Source organism: Cygnus olor, chromosome 16 (genome assembly GCF_009769625.2).
Source record: "Cygnus olor isolate bCygOlo1 chromosome 16, bCygOlo1.pri.v2, whole genome shotgun sequence".
In the NCBI taxonomy this organism is placed as follows: Eukaryota; Metazoa; Chordata; class Aves; order Anseriformes; family Anatidae; genus Cygnus; species Cygnus olor.
Window position 1 is genome coordinate 5451338 of NC_049184.1, and position 26028 is coordinate 5477365.

Here is a 26028-nt window from a genome sequence, read left to right on the forward strand (position 1 = left end):
GGGGACAGCTACTCAGATTTGCATCATCACATGCAGAATCAGGAGGCACTGGGGATTTATTGTGGCCAGCGGGGGGGACGTTGAGCAGGATTTCTGCTCATTGCAGAAAGGGAAGGGGACAAATCATGTGCCAGCCATAAAGTGCCCAAGAGTAATGTCTTTGGAGGAGTCATTTGCTCTCCCTTGGAAAGGTGATGCCTGATTTTGTTTTGATTCCTCATCTGGACGTCTCTACCCAGAGCAATTTACTCATTTTTTTCTGTGTTGCAAGACTGATTTAGCAGAGGAGCCGTGGAAGATAACAGAGCACAGATGAAGATCACGTCAGATTCAGGCTGTTGTTAATTGTCCTCAGCAGCTAAAAGCATTCTGGGCTCTGCTTCACTGGGAGGAAGATTGTCCAAGATAACCAAAGAGGTCCCCTTCATAAACCCCATTGCCTGATCCCACTCATCCTGTAGAAACAGACCTACATTTTCTCTAACAGAGGTATTTCTCATATGCATTTCTCTCGCAACAAAGAAGGATAATTATTGTTGTGTAGCTTCTGCACAAAACTCTCCTATGTGTTTTAAGCATGTGACGTTTTTCCAAGAATAAACAATAGGATGGCTCTGAAATGTTCACAAACCTTTCCTTTCCACTTTCTAACCTCTAGAGAGCAAGTAGAAAATATACAGTGCTTTCAAATGTTAATGAAATTTTGTATTTTGAAAGAAAAGAAAACAAACAGAAAAATATTCCCCAAATAATGCTGTGACTCTGTCCCTGCATTCTGCCATCTCCAGTCACTTAGTTCCCTTCATCTCATTGAGAAGTTCATCCTTGTGTCACACGTTACTCTTTCTGCTGGCAGGTTGAGTAGCTGAGCTTCTTTAAACAAAGGGTAATAATGTTTATTCCAGTCCATGCAGGACAGAGTCAGTCTGCAGTGGCGGTGCACAGGGGAGGAGTGTTGAGGAGCGAGGAACACTGGTCTGAGTTGGACTGGGAACTACTCAGCCCTGTAGGACAGGACCTGTCATCTCCTATGTCCTTGAGCATCATAGGCCATTTTGCAGTCACATCCTTTTTTCTAGCTCTCAAGAGCAAAAGCACCATAAAGAATAACCAAAAGAAAACTGGAATGTGGTACTTTTAATTAAACTTCAAAATAAAACAAGCAACAGCAACAACAACAACAAAAAACTGCTGGACACATCAATCTGCCTCCTTCTCAGTGTTGAACTCTGTTTAGCCAAAAGAAGACTATTTTTTACCATAGCTAGATTCATGTCCCCGTCCTGGTGACACGGCATTGCAGCCCTCTGCACTGGGACCCAGCAGTGCAAGCTGCACGGTCACCCCTGGGCAGGAGGAGGGCAGAGACAGGTTTCTGGCTGGGCTGATAGACCTGTGAAAAATCAGCAGAATGTTAACCTGAGGATTTGGCCCATAGCCCATGCTACAGAGAGCGGAACAAAGGTGAAGAGAGCAGAGGGAGCTGGCTCTCCACCTGTTTTCAGCCCACCAGCATGCTGGCTTTTCTCTCTTACACATGTCAAACATGAACATCTTGCATCTTTGTAAAATCCAGGCAGGTTGCTGGTACTGGTGTGGATGACAATGGTCGTGCATCCTTATTTTTAATGGTTCAATCCGGGCTGTTGCTATGGTTTCAGCACTAACACATCAGGTTGTAGGAGGCAAAGCAACCCCTGAGAGGAAATAAACCAGTGCTGCTTTGGGAAGGTATTATTAAATATTACTTTGTTGTTATTATTGCTGCTGGTTTCATTCCTTCATCTGCTGGGTGTTAGCAGGGGTGGTGATTAAAAGCACCCGCCCTTGGTGTGCCGTGTGGGTAGTTTGTGTCCTACTGCCTGCAGTGCTGCCTGCAGATCTTATAGCTGCTCTTGAGAAAACCCCAGGACTGACCAACCACAGTCTCCATGGCCAAATCCAAGCATCAATCTCACTCCTTTTCAGTCACCTACCATGAGTGTATCTGCAGGTGTTACCCCACAGGAGATCAGCCCATTTTACAGATGGGAAAAACAAAATACAGAGCATGCATAGTGACTCACCAGGGTCCCCAGAGAGAGAAGCAGAAGTCAGCTCTAAGTCTTTTCAATCTCAAATCAATGCTTTATTCGTTTCATTAAACTGAGCATCTCTCATCTCCCATGTCAGCCATTTCCCCTGGGTGCAATGCAAAGCTTTAGGCGGTTTTGGTCTTGGAAGAGCTTTGTACAACCCCTCCAAGATTGCCCGTTCTCACCTTGGCCAAGACCTTGGGATGACCTGGGTCAGTGTTTCTATGTGGAAGCCTTTGATTTAGCAGTAAATGGTGCACCCCTGCTGCAGCCTGTCACTAACCCGTTATAAAAGCACCCTTTTGCTGCTTGCTTACCTCTGAGTGTGCTAGTGAAAGAAAAATAAGTGCTGGGGGATTGCTCTGCTAATGAATAGACCTGTGTGTGCATGCATGTAGCGCAGCATCTTACAAGTCCATCTCAGTGCTTTTTAGGTCTAAGAATGAAAGTTATAATGAGTAAAATATTGATTTCCCATAAAAGGGTTTTAATCAAATGCCCTGACACCCCAAGGGGGACGGAACTCTGCTACAACACCAAATTGCACTTCATATGCCATCTATTTTTCAACCACTGTACAAATGAGCCTGCCCACCGGATATTTTAGCGTTCCCAGATGTCATGCATCACGGGAAGCAGGGAGAGCTGAGGGTTAGCCAGTGCTGCCTGACTCTGGAAGAGTAAGGTCTGACAAACCTGCTAGGGGGATATGGAGAAAGCAAGACAGGAGAAGAGATCCGTGGCACAGACCAAGGCCAAGAGGGTTGCCTTTAATTGCTGCCATTACCAATATATTCAGCTGACCTTTGGCATCAACTCAGGAATGAATTGTTACACCTGTTCCTTGTCCCCCGTCATCCATTGCCTAAGTGAGGCTGGCTGCTGACATCCCCTTTGAGCTCCCCTCTCCAGAAGGTGCCCAGAGATCTCCTGCAAACTTTGGGCAGAGAGCGTGTGCTCATGGAGACAGTTCCTGCCTGCTGAGAGCAGTGCCAGCTTGTCACAGGTTATTCCCTTACGCTTCAGGCGAAGTGTGAGCCTTGAACAAGGGCTGAAACAACAGAGAGCAGCAAAAAACAGCTATTAGAAAGAAAGAGAGAGAGGATTAAGTGAGCAGCCCAGTGTCTCCTGGGAGTAGCACCAGATAGGAGAGCCTTCTGGGCTTGCAGAGCTTGGTAATGAAGAAGCTCTGCTTGGACCTGGGGACCAGGATTTGGAGACCCTGAGGCAGGAGGCAGAGGCTCTCCTCGTCTGTGCTGATTTGCTGCAGGGCTCTGGGTGTGCCACGGGTCTTCTGGAGGGCCTGAAGCTAGTTCGTACCACTGGAAATCTGCTTGCCAGTCCTGTCCTAATATTATACAAGTCTCCAGCCATGGCCAAACCTTCTTTTTTATCAGTAGGTTTCTATTTTTTGTATCTTCATTAACGTTTTCATATTTTTATTAGTATTGTAGCTATGAGAATTGTGTGTTGGGGTGTGGCAGGGTTAATAATAAAATATGACTAGAAGCAATGTTTATTTTATGAATACATAATTTCAGTTCTAGAATAAATTACCCAAAGGGGGGAAATGTGTCTTGCTGCAGTCTCCGTCTCCTGCAGGTTTGTCAACCCTTGTGGTTTTACCATGGGCCTCAAGTCTATTTTCTTAAAACTTGAGTTCCTATAGGGGTATCAGTTGCAAATTTCCTCATTTTCAAAAAAGTATATTTTTGGCCTATCATGGGGAAAAGCTTGAAAACTCAACCTCGTCTTGCAGGCTGGGAAAAAAAAAAAAAAAAAAAAACAGAAAAAAAAAACAAAGGCAAATGAAAACAACTCAAAAACTCTAAGACAAGTTTTTAAGAATATCAAGAATCTAAATTCATCACAAGATTTTGGCACGTAGCGGTTGCTGAGAGATAAGATGGGACCGGTGAGATGGTAAAACACCCACATTGCACAAATGGGATGGGAAAGGACATTCAGCTTTGTGTCATGCTTCATGGCAGACCTGATACAGGATCTACATTTTTAAATGAAAGGGGTTGTTCACATTAAGCTCTTGGCTGGATTTCAGTCCCCCCCCACCTCTGTGGCATTTGAAGGCTGGGAGCCCGGGGAGCCTGGGCTGGACCTCGTGCCCATCCAAGGAGGTGAGCTCTACTGGCTGTGGGACACCAGCAAAGACCCAGGTGAGAGACTCAGAAATCAAAAAAGTTTAGAAAATCATCATATGCTAGCATGGTCACAGAAACACAGAATGGTTGAGGTTGGAAGGGACTTCTGGAGGCCATCTGGTCCGACTCCCCTGCTCAAGCAGGGCCTCATAGAGCAGGTTGCCCAGGACCATGTGCAGATGGCTTTTGAATACACCCAGCGTGATCACCTGTGTGCACCGGGCAGGGAAGAGCGATGCCTGCCTCCTGGCTCGCTCAGGGGGTGTGTGCCAGCAAAACTACCAAACCCGATTTGCTCTTCAGAGGGGATGGTCCAGTGCTCAGCCCCAGCCTGCTGTCTGCATGATGTGCTCTCCTCATTCAAAGCTGAACTATGTGGACTTGGACAAGTCACATCAGTCAAAGATGGCAAAAAGGACATAGGGCTCAACTCCAGATTTTGTGCCTTGTCATGGGCAAAGGCAAAGAAAGCATCAAAGAGCATTGGCAATAGGAGATCGGCTGTTCCCATGAAGCGTGGTCTGCTTGCTTCTTCACTTCTCCAGGCAAAATCAAACAGCCTGAGGTCCCAGCTGATTTCTGGGATAGCTGAAAATAAACAGACTTGAAACATAAGTACAAATTTCAGCATCCAAATCACTCTGACCTTTCCAAATAGTTTGATTTAGACTCAGGTGGTGCCTGGGTCTTTGTTCCATGATCTGAATTAAGGTCTGGACTGTTCTTCAGATAGTTGCCTCCTAGATTCTGCCTCTTCTCTGAACCTGTTCCCCGATCAAACTTTATAGCAGGGGCTACTAACTGGCGTCCAAACAGGGGTTAAGGAAAATGTAGTTCAAGTTGACATGCACTACCAACATACCCTCACCTGTCCAGTCATCTCTTCCCATCATAAAAAGATAGAAACCTGTCTGGGTCTGGGATGTGGTTGTTTCTAGCAGTTGCAGAGGGCATTTCTCTGCTTCTTAGGAATCGGCTAACTTGAGAGGACCTTCACGGTATTTCTGTGGACCCCAAGGTTCACACTTCACTTGAGTAAAATAAGCAGTTCATTGGGAACCCAGATGAAAGCATTGCCCTTAGGAACCACTTCAAGCATTTCTGGGAGCCCGTCATTCTCACTGACTTGCACTACTATCTTTTGTTTTCATTGCTTTCTTATTTACTCCCCACCCTCCTCTTCTGCCTTTACAGCTGGGAAGTTCTCATTTATTTATTGTGCTTTGGTTTAACTCAAATTGCCTTGGCTTTGTATCAGAGAGCCAGAAAACATTATCACCAGGCAATCAGTATGCTGGAGTGCTCCCCTGCCTGCTTTCTTTCTGAATACTTATTTATCCATCCTGGAGGAGGTGAGGGTGTGCAGTGTCACCATCTGTGCCTTGCTGTCCTGCCAGGAGCGTCCTCCTGGTCCAATATCCCCAAATGGAGTCAGACGCCTGTGGCTGGGTTCTTCCAGGAGTTATCTGAACTGCTCTTGTTTTGATTAGAGTGGTTTGTCCTTCCCTGTCACACATAATTTCTGTTACGATGGCTCATTTTTCTTGGCTGTAAGTGGAATTGCAGAAAACAGATAAGTTGTCTTGCTCTTCCTGGCTGATGAATCATGCTGCCTTCCTTTTCACGTCGCACACTCTCTAGGTTCACTGTTGCTTCTTCTCCACAATAAATACTTTCCTACACCCGGTGCTCTGTAAATCTCACCCAAGGCCTGGAAAGCTTTAAAAGCACTCTCTTAAGTCACCCCGTGGTTGCTATGAGAGCCAGCAGAGATGGTGCCCTAAGCAGGAGCATTTCGGCCTTTTACATGGTTTTTGCAAATAAGTGGAAAAGGCAAGAGTGGGAATAAAGCAGGGGTGAGGATGACTGGTGTGAGAGCCAGCACATCTCTGGAGCTGCAGGGCAGTGGGGAAGACATGCCTGCCAGGTGTGGGTGTGCCTGCCAGCTCCTGGCGAGGATGCTGTTGCTCCCCCAGGTGCCTCTGTCCTGTCTCGCACTTTCTTGCAGGCTGGCCCTGGGATGGGAGCTGATGGTGCAGCCCCAGCAGCTGCATGGCTCAGCCAGCTCGTCACTGTTCTCCATCCCCTCTCCAGGGCTTCTTCTGCAAGGCAGATCTTCAAGTTGGTGTGGCAGCCTTGTTCCTGCAGCTCTTCTGGGCTGAACTGCTTACTGGGAAAAGCCTACTCTCTGCATTTCTCTGCTCGGGCTGGCCCTCAGCACAGAGCAGGGCTGAGTGCTGCTGGCAGTGAGTGTGGCCCTGGCCTGCTCCCAGGGAGGCATGAAAGCCACCCTAAGGCTTGGACCCTTGGAAAATAGGACTCTGTGCTCAGCCAGCGACATTTGGTCCCCTGCTCTAGCCCAGCTCTTGAGACATGGCCACCCGACTTGGTCTTAGGTGTGGTGGGGTGGAGGATGCTCTTCCTTTGGAGCCACAGCACCCGGTACCCTGGGTGGGGACCACTGCCTTCACAGTCAGGCTCCCCTGGAGCCACCACCAAGTCCCCTCTGAACGCTGGAGGCATCTGGAAAGCAGTAAGTGACAGCTCAAGAAAAAAATCAGTGGCATGTCATGGATATCAGCAAAGTTGCACCACCTCCAGAATTAAGGTAATGAGAGAATGAGACCAGGAGCAATGAGATATCTGCTGTCACTGCTAGGATGTGATTAGAATAATTGCTGTTTTTTCTGCAGGTGTGAATTGCAGGACAGATTAGGAAATAAGGCCCCTTTGTGTTTGGCATGGGGAAGTGAACGAGAGGACAATCTTGCTGCAATCCTGAGGCCCTTGGTGGGCGGTTGGGAACTGGAGACCCTGGTGAGCAGCCCTGCCTGCTGCCCGCCTCCTGGGCTTTGCAGCCAGGTCTTTGAAATTTAACCAGAACACCTGAAACCATTACATTCTATTAACAGCAGCAATCTGTCGTAATTTCTTACAGCTTTGCATGGGTTTTTGAAATATAAATAGGTTAACAGGTTTAATGCTCCAGTTCATACTCTTTGGCATGGGCCTATTTTCATTATGGTTTATGACAGTAGGCAAGACTGAACTACATAAAATTAGTAGACACAACCATAAAATCATGGAGAAATTTCTTTTTATGTCACATTTTATATGACTCTGCACTCCTGTTGCTACTTTAAAACAAAGGCTGAATTATTGGTGCGGTCACTTTAGCTCTGCTGCTGCTGTGAGCTTTGGTGCCATCCGTGCCTATCAGGGCTCCTCGGCGCGGTCACACACTGGCTACGTGTGGTTTGCACCAGGAGGAGATTTTAACAAATGCTGAGTTAGCTACGTGGGCAGAGGAAGACGGGATCAACCGGGCTGAGGATGTGGAGGTTTTCTGATGAAAATCTGACTGTATCTGCATTACAACAAAAATACTGATTCATTTAAAACGTACATCTGAACCTCTCACACTGTCGGCTGTTGAGAAGTGTCACAAGGTTGATCACAGATAGCCAGGTCTTTCTCACTTGCTAACTTTCACCACTGTCCCTTCCCTTCTGATGTCACATCAATTTTCTGTGCACCAAAGTATCTGGACTTCAGGCATTTTTTACTGGCAGAAGTAATGTGTGACTCCAGATGTATGCCGCATGTCCTCGTGAGAACACTAGGACATGAGGCAAAGGCCTCAAGTTGTGCCATGGGAAGGTTTAGAATGGATGTCAGGAAGAGTTTCTTCATGGAATGGGTGGCTAGGCATTGCAATGGGCTGCACAGGGAGCTGGTGGGGTTGCCATCCCTGGAGATATTTAAGAGACATGGAGATATGGTGCTTAGGGACACGGTTTAGCAGTGGACTTTCAGTCTTAGGCGGATGGTCGGACTTGATGTTCTTAGAAGTCTTTTCCAACCCAAATCATTCTAATGATTAGGTAAGCCTTAGGAGGACTGCTTCCAGGAGCTGGTACCAAGGCAGGGACTTTCCAGCCTCTGCAGGGGACTCCTATCCGTGACCATTCCCCTCTGCCAGATCTGGGCCTGGGGAGAATGGAAAGGGGAAAATAAGATAAGTGCACTTTATTCCTTCTGCAAGTGCTCATTTTGTAATCAGACTTCTTGCATGCTTTGGCAGTAATTGTTAGCCTACCCCGAAATCTAATTTTTAGTCAATGAACTACTCATCTGGAAACTGGTTTCCCAGCTTTACTCTAGCAGTGCTTCATTCATTGTGTTCATATAACCATACTCTCTACCCAGCCTACTAACCCTGTTCACTCTCTTCACCTAATTTGTACAAGAGCAAATGAGAGATGTCTTTGTCTCTGTACTGTATAAAATATACATTAGTACTTTCACGTGGGATGAGCAAACCACTTTATTGGTCAAATAATCTTACTTCAGAGTAAATTCTCCCACTTTCCTGTGGGAGAAAATCCTCAGTCCATTCATTTTTCAAACATCTCTTGCAAATTAAGACCTTGGTATTTTCTAAAGCCCCTCACTTTACTGCCTCATCATTTGTAAGCTTCTAATCCCTTTAATCTTTCTTGTCAGGGGATGTCCAGGCAGCAGGGAACTGTGTAAAGGTGTGGAAATCTCACCAAATTCCTGTGTAATGCCCTCCTGCTCTGTGCTCCTGGTCGCTCTGCGGTGACACATTGCCCGGCTGCTGAAGGCAGGTCAAGGAAGGGCGATGCCTAAACACCTGTTTAATATCTGCACCTATTTAATGTCTGTATTTGTCCATCTCCACTTCATTCAGCTACAGTGCGTTTCCCTGAGATTTGAACTGGTTCATTAAAGGGTAAATAGTGGAATTTCCAGAAGTGTTTTGTCACCCAAATGGGCAACTAAGCTCAAAAGGACAGAGCACTAATTTGCTGGAAGCATGAATTGCCTAGTCCATGGCTTAATGATGTGGTTACTGCATAAGACCACTCAGCCTCTCGGTCTGGCAATGGTGGATCTTTGTTTTGGCAAAGATGAGTCCCACCTTCCAGGGAATTTTGCCTGAGCAAGGATCACAAGCTCAGCAGTCCCCTTTCCCAGTAGTACTGCTGAGACTGCACCAAGCAGGTTGTCCTGGGAGACTCCCCACACCAAGCCAGTCCTGACTGCCTGTGCTGGCAGGTGGCAGGTGACAATCCCTAGGTGGGCACACAGAAGGGTTCATCAGTCAGGAAACGAGCAGTTGAAAGTACCCATATCTCTTTGCATAGGTGGCTCCCAATGTTCAACTATACAGCTCTTTGTTCCACTTGGATGAGAACTGAACCGTTAACAAAACAAGAGCATGCCTTCCCTTCCCAGTTGTAGGGATGCCAACAGCGTCATTGGTGCTGAACTGAAATTAGGATTCATCTGTAGTAATGACTGTCAGAAATTGAATGAAAATGTGGATTTAGCTTCACAGACACTTGGAAGTAGGACCTGAGCATCCTTTAAATGGGGAAGCTTGGCTTTAAAGTGTAATTTGACAGCCAAGGGCACATTCTTGTAGATACTACAGGTCCAGGTAAAGTGGTAAAACCAACATCAGCCATAGCAAGGCAACAGGATCACCTCCTGCTGGATCACCAGCATGTCCTGGTGAAGACAAAGGGAGGAGAAGTACTGGAGGGAAACAGATGCAGCATGTGCATGAGCAGTCATGTATAATAAGGTGCTAAATAAATTTATCAAGTCAAATTATCCCCTCATCTGACCACCGATAGGTCCTGGGACTGCCCTGAATTCCATACTGACCTAACCAATAAGTGGTAGCAGTTTTTTTTAGGAGAATAATCCGTCTGGCCTTAAAAACATGAAAGAAACTATCAAAACAAGTAGTCTCTCAGGCTGATTACCCGCAATGTTAAGCATTTGTACTTTAGTTTGTTATCTGGGTCTGTCTAGTTTCAACTTCAGGCTGATGGATTGTGTTGCATTTTGGGCTATTTGATGGATAAATTCTCTTTCTGTTTGTGGTCTTTGTAATGGCACTTACAGCCCCTGGTCAAGTCATCATGGAACATCCTCTTTGTCAAGCTACAGAGATTTTGTTCTGGAGATGTCAAAAAAAAAAAAAAAAGTTTTCCAATTCTGAAATAGTTCTTACATGTGAGCTGGCTCCAGTCTGTCTGTGTTTTCCTTGTCAACCCTGGATTTTGCCTAGGAATATTCTACCAGAGCCAAAAGCAGAATTATTGATGCCTCCTCAAAGCATTGCCTCGTCTGATCACCCCAGCACTTCATTAGCTCTTTGGGGTCCAGTTAATTTTCCACAATAAGTGCAAAGACTTTCCTAAGTTTCTACTTCCCAAAACAGGTCGCCTCACCACGTGTGTCCTGCCCACAAGCTGTACTCCAGGCACCGTGCATTTGGTTGTGACCCACTCTATTATTCTCCGCTTCCCCCAGTTTTGTCTCACCTGCAGACAGCAGCAGTGATGGTTTAATGTCTTCCTGCAAATCATTAATAAAGACAGAAAACCTCTTGGGTGCAAAACCCACTTCTGGTGAGATACCAGGAGCTGCTGCGTGCTGTTGGTTTCCTCTCGGAGTTCTACATGGAGACATCACAGTTTAGCTGGATTTTAGTCCAAGATGATGTTATAGTGTTCAGATTTCTCAACAAAAGCATGTCCCCAAGTCAAACAACTTAAGTCTCAGTTTATCACATTGATACTATTATTGACTCTCTACAAGCAACTTAGGATCTTATTGTGGTATGATATTGCTATACTTTGACAAGATCAGTTTTCCATATGTGTATGTTGATTGACATTAATTATCTTAAAGACATTATATATAGCAGCTATCACTGTCATCATTTGCATTTACAGGTTTCTGTTCATCAAGGTAATTTGCAACCATGATCAAATCTTCATGTCTTTATATTGAACCCAAAAAAACAACCTCTTTATGCAGATGTGGGCATAGGGGGGTTAAAAATGAGAGTGAAAGAAAGAGGATTTCTCCCAGCTTTCCCGTGTGAGGTGTTCTCATGGGTGCTTCAAAGGCCAAGGTTCTGACCTCCTCACATTAAGGATGATCAGCACCTGTAATGCAGAGCCCTGATGGCATGTATGTCCACCTTCCAGTTTCAGTTGGCCTCCTGGATTGGCAGCCAGCTGCAGAGACAAAGTGTATCTAAGCCATATGGACCAAGCTAAGAAATCCTAACTTTGGGAAAACAGTGCAGTGATATTTAGTCCTCCATGCTCAGGAGCAAGAGGTCAGCTGGCCATGAAAAAAGACACTGCAAAACCAGAAAGATAGACATCCCTGCTTGTGAATTCCTACTCTGAGGGGAAAAAATGTTTTAAATAGCCTGATGTGATAAAAGCTGAAGCTGCAGGTATCAGAAAGCAAGCCATCTTTTTTACCATCACATCTCTAGTCCAGCTGTGCTCACAATGAGTCCCTCCCAAAGGCTCCCATGGGGTGCTGGTCTCGTGGAGCTGCAGAATGTACCCGGGGCTGGGACGTCCTCAGCCAGTTATGCAAAGCACGAACTCCCACCAGCATGGGACCAATTCCCTTGGGGCAGCCTAGTGCAGACCCCCAAGGGCCGATGCATTCAGTAGGTGACCTTGGTGAAGCCTCCTGAGCCCACCCCGCCTCTTCCAGAAACACAGAGAGAGTTCTTCCAAGCTTACGGAGATCACCCGCCTTGCACCAGCTGATGAGGAGAGTTCTTGCCAACCTCGTGGGCTCAGGAGTTGGTCTTGCCCTCCTCACCTCCTTATTTTGGCTTTAAAAAGAGATATTTTTTTTAAGTGAACTTTCTTTTATTTTTATTCCTGCCAAAGTATTTAGGGTGCATTTGCTGTTCTCCACTGCAAATGCACAGCGGGAGTTACCTTTAGCAAAATCAAATCAGAAGGTCTCACAATATCACTGGGTGCCAGGAGAAAATGCAGTGGGTTCCCAATACAGTCATGAAATGTGAATGCCAAGCGCTTCCCTTTTTCCATTACACACTCCAGCTGCAAAGAATAAAACAGCTTTCACTTCAGCCTATCAAAATTAAAGTCTTGGGGTGGATGAGAGGTTGGAAAACACTTAAAAATGAATTATCCTTGATTTCTCCATCTCTATTGAAATTACTGATGGTGTTCTGCAGTAGTGAGTTCCAAGCAGTAACCGGTGATGTAGAGAGATGTTGGCATGTTTCAGACTCTTCTATGAAATATAAATGCATAAAATTACAAAACCTTCCCCTTGCCGTTCCCAGAGACAGACAAAGGCACTTTGTGTATCACAAGGGTTTGGCGGTCTCTTGGCTCTGGGCAGGTACGTCAGTGCGTGCACAACCAGCACCCTTGAAAAGTGGAAAAGGAGGGACTGGCTGACACCCCGCCACGCTCAGCCATAGAGTTTTCATAAACCAGCCTGAATTCCCGATTTAACTTCATGAGCTTTTAGCTCATCCAAAAACGGGGCAGCACAGGGCTGAACAGGGTGAACTCCCTTGCTGTGGTGCAACGCCCGGCCTAACAGGGCAGCACGCCTCACACCCAGCTCAGCCAGCACTTCCACAGGAGCACTGACTGGAGGATGCAGGTTGGCCATCCAGGGGTTATCTGTTAGGGCCATTAGCAGTTTTCCTGGGGGCTTTCGTCAACTGTTAGACTGGAACAAGCCCTGGGCATCCAAGAACTAAGACCAAACCTTTGGCATCTGAGGGATGCCTGGTATGCGCTGCTGTAGGAGCAGCACGGTGTCTGAGTTCCTGGGAGGTGAGAGTGATGCAGACAAACTTGTCCAAGCAGGGCAGGGGGAACTCAAGGTTATGAAAATGAAATTATTCTTCTTTTGCTTTTCCAAAGACTGCTACTGTTAAAATGAGTAGTTGTGGAGCAGCCATGTCCAGACGGGTGTGTTCCTGCTCACAGTTCTTGGTGATAGTCAGAGATGCCCTGCATGGTGAGGAAAGCAAACAGCATGTTTGAGTCATGCTGGCTCAAGTAAGCCTCCAAAGATCTGTGGGTCAGGGTTGGTAGAGCCCCCGGCAGTTGGTTAGCTCACAGGAGGTGAGATTGGATAGGGTGTTACCCAGGGCAGGATAAATTCTTGCCTGTTATTGTGCATGGGCAGCGAGGGTGCATGGAAGGTCATCAACCCTCGTGGATGTCAGCCAGTCACTCCAGGGGACACCAAGGCAGCTCGTTGCCCAGACCAGGAGGAACATCGGTCCTCTCTACCGGCATTGCGGGAGGTGGTTAGGTGTTGGCCACTGCCAGATGCAGGACACAGAGTTCCTGACACAGCGGCCTGGTCCTTCATGACATCCCCGTGACCAAGTCAACTGCAGTACCGCAACCCTGCTCTGGTGTCACTCCTCCAGGACACCTCCAATGGGCTCAGATAGGGAAAAGCTTGGGAAGAATCTTAGATCTTACTGGATTGACCAAGTGATGTCAGGGTGGAGGATCTTGCTACCCCATACTTCCCTTATTGATGACAGGGACCAACCTGCCTGGTCACCATCCTCGTGTTCCCTCACCTACCCCTGCCCTGGGCCACCAACCACCTCCTTGATGATGTGGAGGGAGCTGTGAGGGACAGCTGGGCCTTAACCCAGGAGTCAGGCATCCATACCTGCCTGCTAGCACGGTGTCCAAGTGGTACTCCCCCTCTTCTCAAGGCCAGGAAGAGGCTTTGTTGCCTGGGAAAGCAAGCTCAGCCATTGCGATGCTCCTTCCACCGTGCCCAACAAATTAAAGCCAAATAGGCAGTAAACTGCCACGGACCATTACCCCTCTCACAGAGGAGGTTAAGTTTGATGAGGACCAAATTGGCATGTAATGTGATCTAATTGATTTTATAAGCTGTTGTGTTAACAAGAGGCTTGATGTCATTCCCCCTGCATCACCCAGGTATTTCGGTGACATCTGCCGCGTGGCCTTCCCAGCGGTGGGCTCGGATCTCGATCCAAGACCCGCTCTCATCCTAGTAGGTCCCAGCTTGGCATGTAAACCACACGCCAGGCCTGGTCCCCAGGGGAGGGCTAGAGGGAGGACACTCGTGAGGCCCAGGGAGCTTCTCCCACCCTACGTGGTCAGGGACCAGGATCTTGGCCCTGACTTCTCCAGAGTATTTGGGAGCTCTGCATGGTGGGGGCAGAAAGAGTGCTCGTCTGGTGCAGGAAAGCTGTTCAGCATCCCGTGAGAAGGGCAAGGTGAGCAGCCCATGTTGTAAAGGAGCTACAGCATTCCCGTGGAGCTGGTGAGGGCTGGCTGCCAGCCTTGGTCCCTGCCCCTGCAGGGCGCTATGGCCTGGGCTGGCTGCCTCCATCAGGGCGGGCTGTGGGGAGCGGTGCCCCCATCCCAAAGCAGAGACACGGGGCCATGCCAGGACAGGAAAAGTGGCCCAGTGTCCTGCACCCAAAACACATCTCCTATACTGTGCACAACAGGGTTGCTGCTCTCCCAGCAAGCACAGACTCCGTGCTTCACGTTCCTCCCCCCTGATGCTGTCCTGACGCGCAAGTGGGCTTTATGTGGACTTGTGCTCCAGGTCCCCCAGCAGGGCCATAACTCAGTTATGTCCTCAGTCAGGTCCCAGTGCTACAGGCCAGTGTTTCTGTGGACAGGTGCAAGCAAAGCCAGGTGCTCCGTTATGTAAGTGAAACAGGGCAAAGTGGACATGGGAAGCAGGAACAGCCTCCCAGGCGCCCCAGAAGGCTGGTGGAGCAGCTTCCCGAGGCAGGGTGTGAGGCAAGCCAGGCTCCGCTGCCCGCTGGGGTTGCTGGCACCCAGGGCACAGCACTGAGCCCCTCATAGCTTCAGTGGTTGCTCCAGGGCAAAATGCTTTGTCGCAAGTGGCAGACAAGGCTGGGCACTGGCTGTACCCATTGCTGCTGTGCTGCAAGCAAAAAAAAAAAAAAAAAAAAAGGCTGTTAATTTTTTATTTCGTTTTGGCTGGGCTATCATGCTTCTGCTCCTGACTTGCCATCTGATGCTGGTCATTTCCCAGGGGCCCAAGATCCTGCAGCCCATCAACCCTGTCTTCTGCTTGGGAAACCAGGAATTACCCAGCTCCCCAGAAGCAGGCACAAGGCATAATTAACATTGATAAACGCACGTGCGGTAGCCAGCGATGCCCTGCACACATGCAAAGTGTTATTTATTGCTAACTCCCTCTCAGCCTGACGCTGAGCTGTGGAACCCGCCAGCTCTGACTAATGGTCCCAGCAGCTGCGTAGGATATTTGAGTTGCTTTTCGTTTACAGATTCAGTGGGTCCCTGGTAATTGGAACACAGCAACTTCAAACACATAACAGATGATACAGCGGTGGAGGGCATTTGTCATTGCTTCACTCCCCTGCAGCAAGAAGGGCTCATAAGTCACAGCTGACAAATCTTTTAATGACTTTTAAACTTCATTTATAGGAAAGGATGACCGTAATCAACAAACAATGATGGGTTACTAATCTTCCTGTATTACTAAAGAAGAGGCCTGTGTTTTTAACCCCCCTTAAGAAGCATAATGCTGCAAAGGGGAAGGTGATGGTGCCTGGAGAAGGGCTGGCAGTGCGAAGGGGCGAGAACAGCACCGGCGGGGAGCTGAGAGTCCCTGCAGTCCTGAGCCATCACCCATAAGCACAGTGTACAAGAGGGAATCTGTCACTGGCAGGATGTTACTGATGTTATTGATGGAGAATTAGAGCAGCAAATGACATGCCTTCATCTCCAGCTCTGGCCCAGACCCGCTGACACCAGTGGGAAGGTGGCCAGACCATCACTGCCCGTGGGCATCAGGCAGATGCAGAGGGCAGCGTGGCACATGGCAGCGGGTGTCCCCATCACAAAGCCGGGCTTTCTTTGAATCTGTGCATCTGTGTAGAACCAGAGAGGCAAAGACGAGTAGACAGGGAGCAGGATTTATTATTTTTAAGGAGAAAGGGTAATGGTAGCCAACATAGGTCTTACCGCAGCATTCACCCCAAACAGCTCAGTTGCTTTTCAGGTCTCTCTGTCCTATCACCGCTGGCTGCAGGATACCACTCATCCCTCCCATCTGAGACGCTTTTCTTCGGCTGAGGGTGCCACTGCCTCCCCAGTCTCTTCAGAGCCTTTGATGTAGCGTTCAGGCAAACGGACTTGAGCAAATCTCACTGCCAGTGAAGTAGGAGTCCACGTCCCATTGACTGTACGGAGATATGTATCTTAATCATTGGTGTCATTCGGAGTATTTAGAGTGTCTGAAATAATTTTCAAAGGCAGTCAGCTGATAATTGACTCTGAGAGAGGAAAAGAATATGTCAAAAACCTCAGCTGCTGAAAAATAGAGGGTTAGTGTGCCAAGGACCCGTATCATGCTCTTGCTCTAAGCTCCTAAGGCTTCCCATCCCAGGCTCTGCTCCCCCCACTGCAAGCACTTGGCCTCAATGGTGCTAATGGTGTTAATTCCCGTGGCAGTCCCGGGAGAGCAGGACCCATCTCACCGGGCGTTTGCTCACTGGAGGAGCCATCGCACGCAGCAGCTGTGCATGGTGGTGAATGACGACAACTGCATCAGCGAAGCCCCACCTTTGGGAACTCCTTTTCAGGAGCTGTGTGGCCCTGATGGGTGATTAAATTATCATTACAGGGTCGCACCTGCAGCCCAGATTTCCCCCCTAGTTCAGCATTGTCCTGGGGTAAGGGTCCACATGTGCCCCACGTAGGAGCCAGCAGCGAAGGGGGTGCTGCAGCATCCTGCCCCATGTAGGGGGTCCATGCTGGAGTCAGAGGGTGCTCTGGGTCTCTGCCAGAGGGGGCTGAGCTGAGGACCTGAGCACCCGGCTCCTGGTTTGGGTTAGGCAGCTCTTCTGCAGCCAAAGCGTCCTGCTCCCTGCGGAGAAAACCTCTCTGCTGCCGTCAGAGAGCCACAAAATGCAGTAGCGATGGTGCCAGTTCATTAAGCTAAGGAAGTTCCCAGAAAGTTCGCTGGCTGAAGATCCCACTTTCCTCATGAATAAATCATTTGCTGTTAAAACAACATTTGGGCTGGTGTGGGGGGCTGTTCATTAAGGAACATCAAGTCAATAGGCGGCTGATGGGAACCTGTCTGCAACGCGTGCAGGTGGAGGAGAGGGGGATGGAAACATTGTGTTTTCCCATTAGGCTGTGAATGATAAAGAATTAAAGTATAATTCTCAAGAAATTAGTCATGGCCAGCCATTAATGAGCATCTCGGTAACACACTAATGAGCTGGCTTCAGATGCCTGTAAAAAAGGGCTTTAATTAGATTAATACATGTACTGTTGTCCATAGCCCGGTAGGTAATCATCAGGTTTTGCACCAGTGGGACTACAGATGACATTCTATTTAATTGCTGTTTCCTTTTCATTTTCTTCTTCTTTTTTTTTCTTTTAAAATTTCTTTCCTCCAAAGAATTTTGTTTCTGTTCTTGAACATAACGTAAATGTTATCCATGGAATTCTGCATCTGCAAGTGCTGCCAGACTGGGCTTATCTGATTCAATTGACCTTTAAAATTTATTTTGCTGCTGTCAAAAAGAATGTGAGTCTGTTCACAAGAGATTCCCAAGACGATTAGAAGCAGAGACTCCTGAAAAGTGTACTTGTTGCATACTCTGCAATCAAAGGATGGTATGAACTCTTTTTTTTTAGGAGAAAAATGCCTTCATTTAAAAAATATATCCATGGAAGAAGCAGAGACCAGAAAAGTTTGGTGTGAGTGGGGAGCCCACGTTCAGGGAGACAAAGAGCTGCTGAGGAGCTGCGTCTCACAGGTTGAAATCCGTAGGTTGGTCTGCGTAGGCTCCAGAACATGCCCAAATTTTTGCTTCTAGCACAGCACTGATAGTGTTTTAGGGTGTTTTTTTTTGGTTGTTTGGGTTTGTGTGTGCTTTTTTGTTTGTTTGTTTTGGGGTGGGGGGAGTGGGATGTTATGCTGTCAGGACTCTGCTCATGTTTTAAATGCAATGTTATTAGCTTGGGAGTGGAAACCCAAATTTAACCTCATGAGGCTTATACCTGCCAGCCTCCGGCCTTGATTCTGCTTTTGTGACAATCCTGCTCGGTGCCCAGCAGACAGCTTTATCTTCAGAGAACTTGAGCTCAGACCTGAGGGGCTGGACTGAGGGGCAGGGAGCTGTTGGACGCCCCTCGCTGTCACCCTGTGCTGTGCGGGACAGCGCTGGCATGTCGGGGAGTCCTCCTCCAAGGAGAGACCGTGGTTTGCCAAGCAGGTGGGCAACAGCACTGCTTCCAAAGCCGGCACAGATCAGCAGCCTTGGTGTAAAGGCCGAGCATCGTGAGCCCAAGATGAGGAGCAGGTCCATGTGCTCAGCTTCTGGGCTTACGTAGGGTTAGGTGCTTGCCTGGGGGAGCCGTGCCCTGCCCGCAGGAGCCCACCAGCTCCAGCACGGCCACGCTCACCTGCACTGGGCTGGGCAGTGCTTGGCTTCAGCGAGGGGATGGGCAGACACGTGGGCAGGGCTGGTGCTGCTGCACTTGAATTTATCTCAGGTTTTCAAGCCACAGGTCATGACTTTTTCATGCTTACTGGGATTTAAGTCCCTGACAAATAGATTTTTAAGCTTTCCATAGGCATGAATTCTATGTAGGACAGATGGTTACGAGCCACAGCTATAAACTGCATGCTGACCTGATAGACTTCGTAACCATTGTAGTTTAACAACTCATTAAATACTTATTAAAACAGCTACTGATTATTTATTGCTCCTTTATGAGGGATTTGCCAGTTGCACTGAAATTTAAATCAGGGCCATGTTTTCAAAGGATTGGCAGTATTTCTCCAGTTCAAAATGGCTTGTTGTTTTAATTAAAAATTTAAAAAGAAGGCTCTTTGCGTAGCAAGACTGATAGCTGAAGGAAGATTATAAAGCAGCTAATTCTGTCCACGCTGCTATGCACGCAGCATCCGCCCGTCTGGGCAGGAGCACCCTGTGTCAACTGCCGTGGGCGCCAAATTTGTGGAGACACCACACAAAACCAGAGAGGTTAAGGAAACTGATTCAGTGGAGTAAATGCTGACCATTTGGAGCAAGCTCCATCTCTGGTTGATTTGGGGTCAGATGGAGTCTTCAGACATCCCCTTGCTGACCATCCTCCATGCTTTGTTAAGAGGAGACGTGAACACACATGTAATTACTGCAGAGTGCTGCAGGCATGCCAACCCCAGGGCAGCTCCAGGAGAGGATGCACCAATGTAAAAGTTCCCAGTGCACCTACAGCGAGGTGGGACAGTGGGACAGAGTCACCCCCTCCTGGCAGAGCCCTGCAGAACTCGGGATCTTCTACAAAATCATGGTGTCGCTCTTGATGATTTTTTCTACATCCTGCAGCAGATGTGCTTTAATGAACCAGACTGAGCTGATGTTTTGGCTCTCTCCTGCTCAGTAGCTTCCTGTCTCCCTCTGTACCACCCAGGTTGGATGCACCCTCCATCTAAGCAGGGGTGAAGGAGATGGAGGGCAGGCAACAGCCCCTCGCCCACCCCATCAGTTCAGTCCTGAGAGCTTGGTGGAGAGCAAGCAGCGATTCACTGCTGACGTCCTCCAGCTAAAACACCTCGAGTGCCAGAGGACAGGGAGGATGTACGGTGGGCTCCTTCGTCTTCAGTGCCTTCTCCATCTCCGGACTTGCCAAGGGTACCTGCAGCTTCCCAGCACACCAGTCCGTAACCCAACCCGCTGAGCTGATCACCAGCTTTTCGCCCTCCCAGCTCGCTCGGAATAGCAGAGATTTCCCCAAAGGCAGCAACCCTGGTCCAGAAGAACTAGTGCAATAACTTGACATCTTTGTTTACCCCCTTCTTTTAATAACCTTCTGGTCCCATAACAATCACATGTGGGAGAATCAAAACCATTTTCCCCAGAAAATCCGAGGACTGGTATATTTCCAGTTTATTGAACCACACGACGGTACGAAGGGGAACTCCACTCTCCAGGAGAAAGGCTGAGACCCTCTGGATCTCCATGGAGGAGCTGCTGGGGACTCAGAAGCTATTAAAAAGATTGTAGGGCTTGTGATGGTTATTAAACCAGTGCTTCGGAGCTCGGCTCCGGTGTGTGGGGACTCACCAGCAAATTACTCCCAGGTCTCGGGGGAGGAATGATTGGCACCAGGGGTAGCAGCAAGTTTACTTTTAGATGCATCTGCATTTCTGTGCTATTGATGGGTCTGTGCCAAGGCAATCAGTGGAGTCCCCGTGTCTTGCAGCGGGCATTTCTTTTTAAAACTGCTCTTCAGATACAAGAAGGGCTGTCTGAGTCAGAAATGGCTCCATCGCTGTGCAACAGCTGCCCCAGCTTGTTGGTGCTGGGGTGGGTTAATGGCCCTGTTCTTCCCTAGAAATAATAATGCTGGGGCTCCGTGCCAGATGTATGGGTGTTAATGGTATGGGATGGAAGCAGGGAGTTAACCCCCAAAAGGTGGTGCAGAGTGGGTTTGTGTCCTGTGTGAGCGTACAGGGGATGCACAAAGACCTGAGCCAAGCTGCACAGCTGTGGCTTCCTCCAGCAAGGGAGATGGAGGATTCAGGGACATGCCACCTCCAGCCCTCAGATCTGGTGCTGGGGACCCTCTGGCTGGCCGGGGCACCCCAAAACACCAACATTTCCCGTAGCCCAGGGCTGCAGCAGCAACGCAAGGAGCAGGTTTGCCCGCGCCCCCTCCCCGAGGTCTCTGCAGGACCTTGCTCGTCACCTGCCTCCGAGCACAAAGTCACCAAGTTGAGGAAACTTGGACGGAGCCAGGGAACAGGATGAAAAAACATGTTTCCCGTTTTGTGAACAAGCATGATAAGAGGAAAATAACAGCCTGCCTGCGTGTCGCCATCACACAAATAAAGAGAGCTTTCTGCAAAGAGAGAGTGGTGGGGCTCACTTGTTTTTCTTCGCCGCCGCCTTCTCTGACAGTTCATCACTAAGATGAAGGCCTCTGGGGTTTTTAGACACCTGGCTCTCAATTAAACAGCTAATCTGTGCAGCAAGGCACTTAAAGCAGGAAGGAAAAATGGCTTATCAAGTAAACCAGCTCTGGCCTTGGGCCGCTACCGGATTGAATATCAATATCTTTAAGGGATTCTTGAACATGAGCGGCAGTGGGGACCATGACATTGCTTCCAGCTGTGCTCTTCCCTAGGACGTGAGGAGAACAGGGAGGGGATGCTGCTGGAGGCATCCATGTACCTCGAATGCAGCACTATCCAGCCCAGGGGCTCCAGGGGTGCCCCGGGCAGTCCCCGTTGCTGTGACACCCAGAAACTGCACCAGGGTTCCTGGGGCTTTGGGGGTTATATTTTATTGTATTTTATTTTACTTTATTTTATTTTATTTTATTGTATTTTATTGTATTTTATTGTATTTTACTGTATTTTACTGTTTTTATTTTTAAGGGTTATCATTTTGCTTAGCCTGGCAGCAGCCAAAAGGTTCCTTGTGCTGTGCGGAGTCGGGTGTTGAATCCATGGGGATTTTTGGTAGGGTCAGGTTGCAGGGAGGGGAAGGGAGCATGGCCAGGGACCCGCAGCCATGGGGGCAAAAAGACGCATCAGTGGGATTTCACATCATTACATGAACCTGGCAGCTGAAGCTTTAAGCAAAACAGCAAATGTCAGGGACTTCCCAGCAAAATTGCAAGATCTACCAAGACTGCCAGCGTTCCTTAGTAACTGGAAGGAAACTGTCCCTCAGTTTCCCTTCCAGAGAGCAGAGATACTCATATTAATGTTTCCTCTGTTTCCTTTGAGGTCTACAGCTGAAGGATTGATTGATTTACCTATGTCCAAGTGACAAGTATCATTGCAAGTTACTTTTTCTTTTTCTTACTCTCTTTTGTGACTCAGATCTGGCTTGTTGCAGTCCGGGGCTGGGGGAGGAAAAGTAAAATAATAGCTGTGAAAATGCATCCCCTGAAGACAGCTGTAGTTATTAGAATATTAACACATCACCAGCGGTACGTCTCTGTTGTATATATTTTTCTAATCAGAGACATTACCAAGATGCTCTGTGGGGGCTCCCGCGGGTTTTTACATGGCATTATCACAGAATCACAGAACTGTAGGGGTTGGAAGGGACCTCAGGAGATCACCGGGTCCAACTCCGCTGCCAAAGCAGGTTCCCTAGAGCAGGTTGCCCGGGTAGGCGTCCAGACGGGCCTTGAATATCTCCAGAGAAGGAGACCCCACAACCTCCCTGGGCAGCCTGTCCCAGGGCTCCGTCACCCTCACCGTGAAGAATTTCTTTCGCATGTTGGTGCGGAACTTCCTGGGCTCCATTTTGTGGCCATTGCCCCTTGTCCTGTCCCCACAGACCACTGAAAAGAGGTTGGCCAAATCCCTCTGTCTCCCACACTTCAGGTATTTGTAAACATTGGTAAGATCCCTCCTCAGTCTTCTCTTCTCAAGGCTGAACAGCCCCAGGTCTCTCAGCCTCTCCTCACAGGGGAGATGCTCCAGGCCCCGTATCATTTTTGTGGCCCTCCGCTGGGCTCTTTCCAGGAGAGACAGTATCAAAAGAGACGGTATCTCAAGGAGATAAGAGGTACCTCTTATCAAAGAGACAGTAGCTCGAGGAGACCCTGTACAGTGCTGATCTGCACGGGAGAGCTGTGATGTGTCTAATGGCACTGCTGCCATCCAGGCATGGTGTGCAGGCAGGGGGAGCGTGACATGTTAATACGTGGTGACTGGAATTTGATGCCTGTGTTTGGCGATCTCCCTTTGGTGAGCAAATGGGGATGAAATTTTGGTTGTTACAGTCAGGGGGGCAATAAATGATGCAAGGTGAATGTTGCATGCAAGAAGACACTACAAACGAATGGGACAGAAAAGGCAAAGGGGGCAGGTTTCTCCAGGAGTGCTGGTGTTGTGTGAGGACCGCAGGAGAGTGCTTGGCACCAGCCTGTTAAACTCCAGGATATCGCTGATGGGGCTCGACACCTCGGGGTTGGACCCTAGCCTTGGACACGGGCCTTGTGGCTGAGGCTGTGGCTCCATCCCTGCTGGGGCAGGGGTAGGCATCAGTGGGCAGATGGCACTCGGAGAGCACCTCATCTGCAGAGCCCTCGGGTCTGGGTTGGTTTCCTACCAAGTCCTCCCAATGATGTGGCCATCACCTGGTCTCACCTTCAGTTTGCCACCTGGTGTCCCTGTCCCCCTGTTTGTCAGATGCTGCCATGGATCCTTCTGAAATGGAAGCCCCAAGGGATGCACCTGCGGGTGGTGCAGTGACCCTGTTCACCACTGGCACCCTCTGGAGCATGGCTTGCAGGATGAGGAAGGTGCTTGAGAAATTTGGGCTGAAGACATGAAGGCCTCAGACCTGAGAGTGGGAGCACGATCTCACCTCTACACTTTAGGGTGGGCAGTGCAGAGGAGGGAGCTGGAGGCTTCGCAAGAGCTTCAGGGGTCTCTCCTCAAGTCACTGGGTTATCTGGTTCCTGCCTGTAATGGGGGGGGGTTCACGTCTCACCTTTATGAAGGAGATGTTAGGGGGTTGTTCCTGGTAATTTATCCCTCCTCAAAGTGAAGATACATATGACACCTGAGTGCCCACTTGAGAAACATCCTCATCCAGCTCCTTTGTTTTTAGAGAAAACAAAGAGTGTGACCAGATTCACCGGCAGCAGCAGAGCCGAGTCATGTTGCCCCCATTGAGAGGAGGCAGCCCTCTACATCTGAGAGGAAAACCCCTGATTTACCCTGATTTACCCTGATTTACCTCCCGCCAGACTTTTCTGTTCTGCGCACTCTTTGCATGGAGGCAGCTTAACCCACATCCCTCCCACGCCGACTTAAGGAGCTCAGCACTGATGTAATTGGTGTTTACAGCTGCAAACAGCTGGTCAGAGATCAGACGGATGCAAATAACCCACTTCTGGGCTCGCCACAACTGGGGAAGTGTTTGGGCTTACCACAGCTTTAGGGGTTTCCCTAAAGGGGTAGCAGCCTTTAGGGAAACCCTACCTTAAGCTGCTACCTTTAGGGGTAGCAGCTTAAAATTGGTCGGGGTGTGGAAAGGAGGTGTTGAGAGCTGGGGTTATATTTTGGGTTGTTTAGCGCTGAAGCTGGAAGATGCAAATGCCCATTTTTGCCATCGCAGCCCATTCAAGGGCAGCTTCAGAGACACTATTGCAGGGAGATCACACAGGAGACCGAGAGACAGGCTTTAACAGCAGGTCCTAAAGGCACCCAGAATTTCTTGCAGTTTCTCACATGGGAGCCCTGGGTGCCACAACAAGCTGCATCAGGGCAGGGGCGTTCCAGCGCAGTGCTGCTGGCTCTGCAGGGCTCGGATGTAGCTTCAGCACATAGGGTCGTGGGCAGCTATCGGAAGGGGTTGGGGACTTGCATAATCTCTGCCAGACAAGCAAGGATGGTGTGAGGTCAAGAGCTCTGGAGACCACACACCAGGGCAGAGCTGCTCTGAGGTAGAAATATGGGGACATCAACAAAGGGAGTCACCGAGAGTAAAGTTACACGAGGAAGCCAGTGCCCTGTGACATTGCTGACACCACGGGGCAGGGAGAGCCAGGGATGCTCAGCAGGTTGGGCACATTCTTGGGAAGCAAGAACATCCGGGGCTACCAGGGCATGGGCACCCTCTGCGTGTGCAGGCTCCTGAAGGTCCCTCACAGCCTCAGCTGTCCCAGGGGGTTAGTATGGCAATTTCCTAGGGAAAAAAAAAACAAACAAAACTGTTCTTAGTTATTATTTCCAGGGATTTTAGGAGCAGTGTTTCTGCTAGGAATTGTTTTAAAAATAATACAATAAAAGTCTCTGGCTATTGTAATCTGTAAGGGTGAAAAGGAAAATGTAATGAGCCAGGCTCAAAGTCCACCTTTTTTATTTTTTCAATTGGATTTAGCAGGGAGATCATTTCCAGCTTCAATGGCAGGTTAATAGAATCACGGGGGTGAGAGCTGGGTAAGATTTATTGCACGGTCACATCCTCCCCTGCTCCGCGTGGAGCATCTGCCCTGCCAGCCGTCCCCAGTGCTCTGTTGGGTCTGGCTTTAAACGATGAGAGGAACTGAGTGCCTGGTCCTTTGTGCTCTGAGAATCCAAAAGGCAGAGGTCTGGCAGCCCCAGCGTGTCCGGATAGAGCTAGTGACTGCAGTCAGCGTTAACCATCTCCCTGTCTGCCTGGGTCTGGCTGCAGGCACCTTCTGGGTCAGGCAACTCTCCTCGGTTGTCTCATTGAAGCTGCAGATCCTGGATATAGAGAGCTAGCGGTGACAAGCCCTAAAACACTGATGCTTGTCTGTCTGCATAGAAAAGCCATCAGGCAGAATGGACTATAGGAAGAAGCAGCCCATCTGGGTGTCCCAAGGGGCCGGTAGCTGAACAGCCTCCTTCAGAAGGACATCCGTCACCTGAGGAGCCAAAATGGGGCACACCTGGTGAAGGGGTGGCATGGATAGTGACCCCCTGCCCTCCTCCTGCAGGTTTAGGGGAAGAGAGGAGCAACCGGAGAGTTTGTGTCCTATGGGAGAAGTTCTTCGCAGGAGAAGAAGGGGAAGGAGGACTTTGGTTGTTTGAAAGTCCTGGTGCAACTCCAAAGCACATGTCAGGAAGTGCCTCTGTGCCCAGTGAGGACTGGGGGACAGACACCGGCCCTGCCTTGGGGCAGGCAGCCCAGACAAACCCACTTCTTCAGCCTGGAGAGCCAAAGGCCCACATCAGACCAGATGCTGGGGTCCCTGGGAGGGGATAGGATGGCTCTGTGAGAGCTGGGTGGACCTGGGGGAGAGCAGCACCACGGTGTGCCTCATAAAGTAAGTACCTTCCCAGTTCTGCGCTGCCTTTTCCCAGGTGAATATCACGCCATATGTGTGCAGTGCTCAATAGCGATCCCAAAACAGCCCCTCTGTTTCTGA

The 26028-nt window shown here is 49.0% G+C and overlaps 1 protein-coding gene across 5 annotated transcripts in view; it reads left to right on the forward strand.

The window, feature by feature from the left end:
- The window catches only part of RALY (RALY heterogeneous nuclear ribonucleoprotein), a 120623-nt gene that overhangs the window by 72848 nt on the left and 21747 nt on the right, over positions 1-26028 (forward strand). The gene's annotated exons all lie outside the window — the stretch shown is intronic.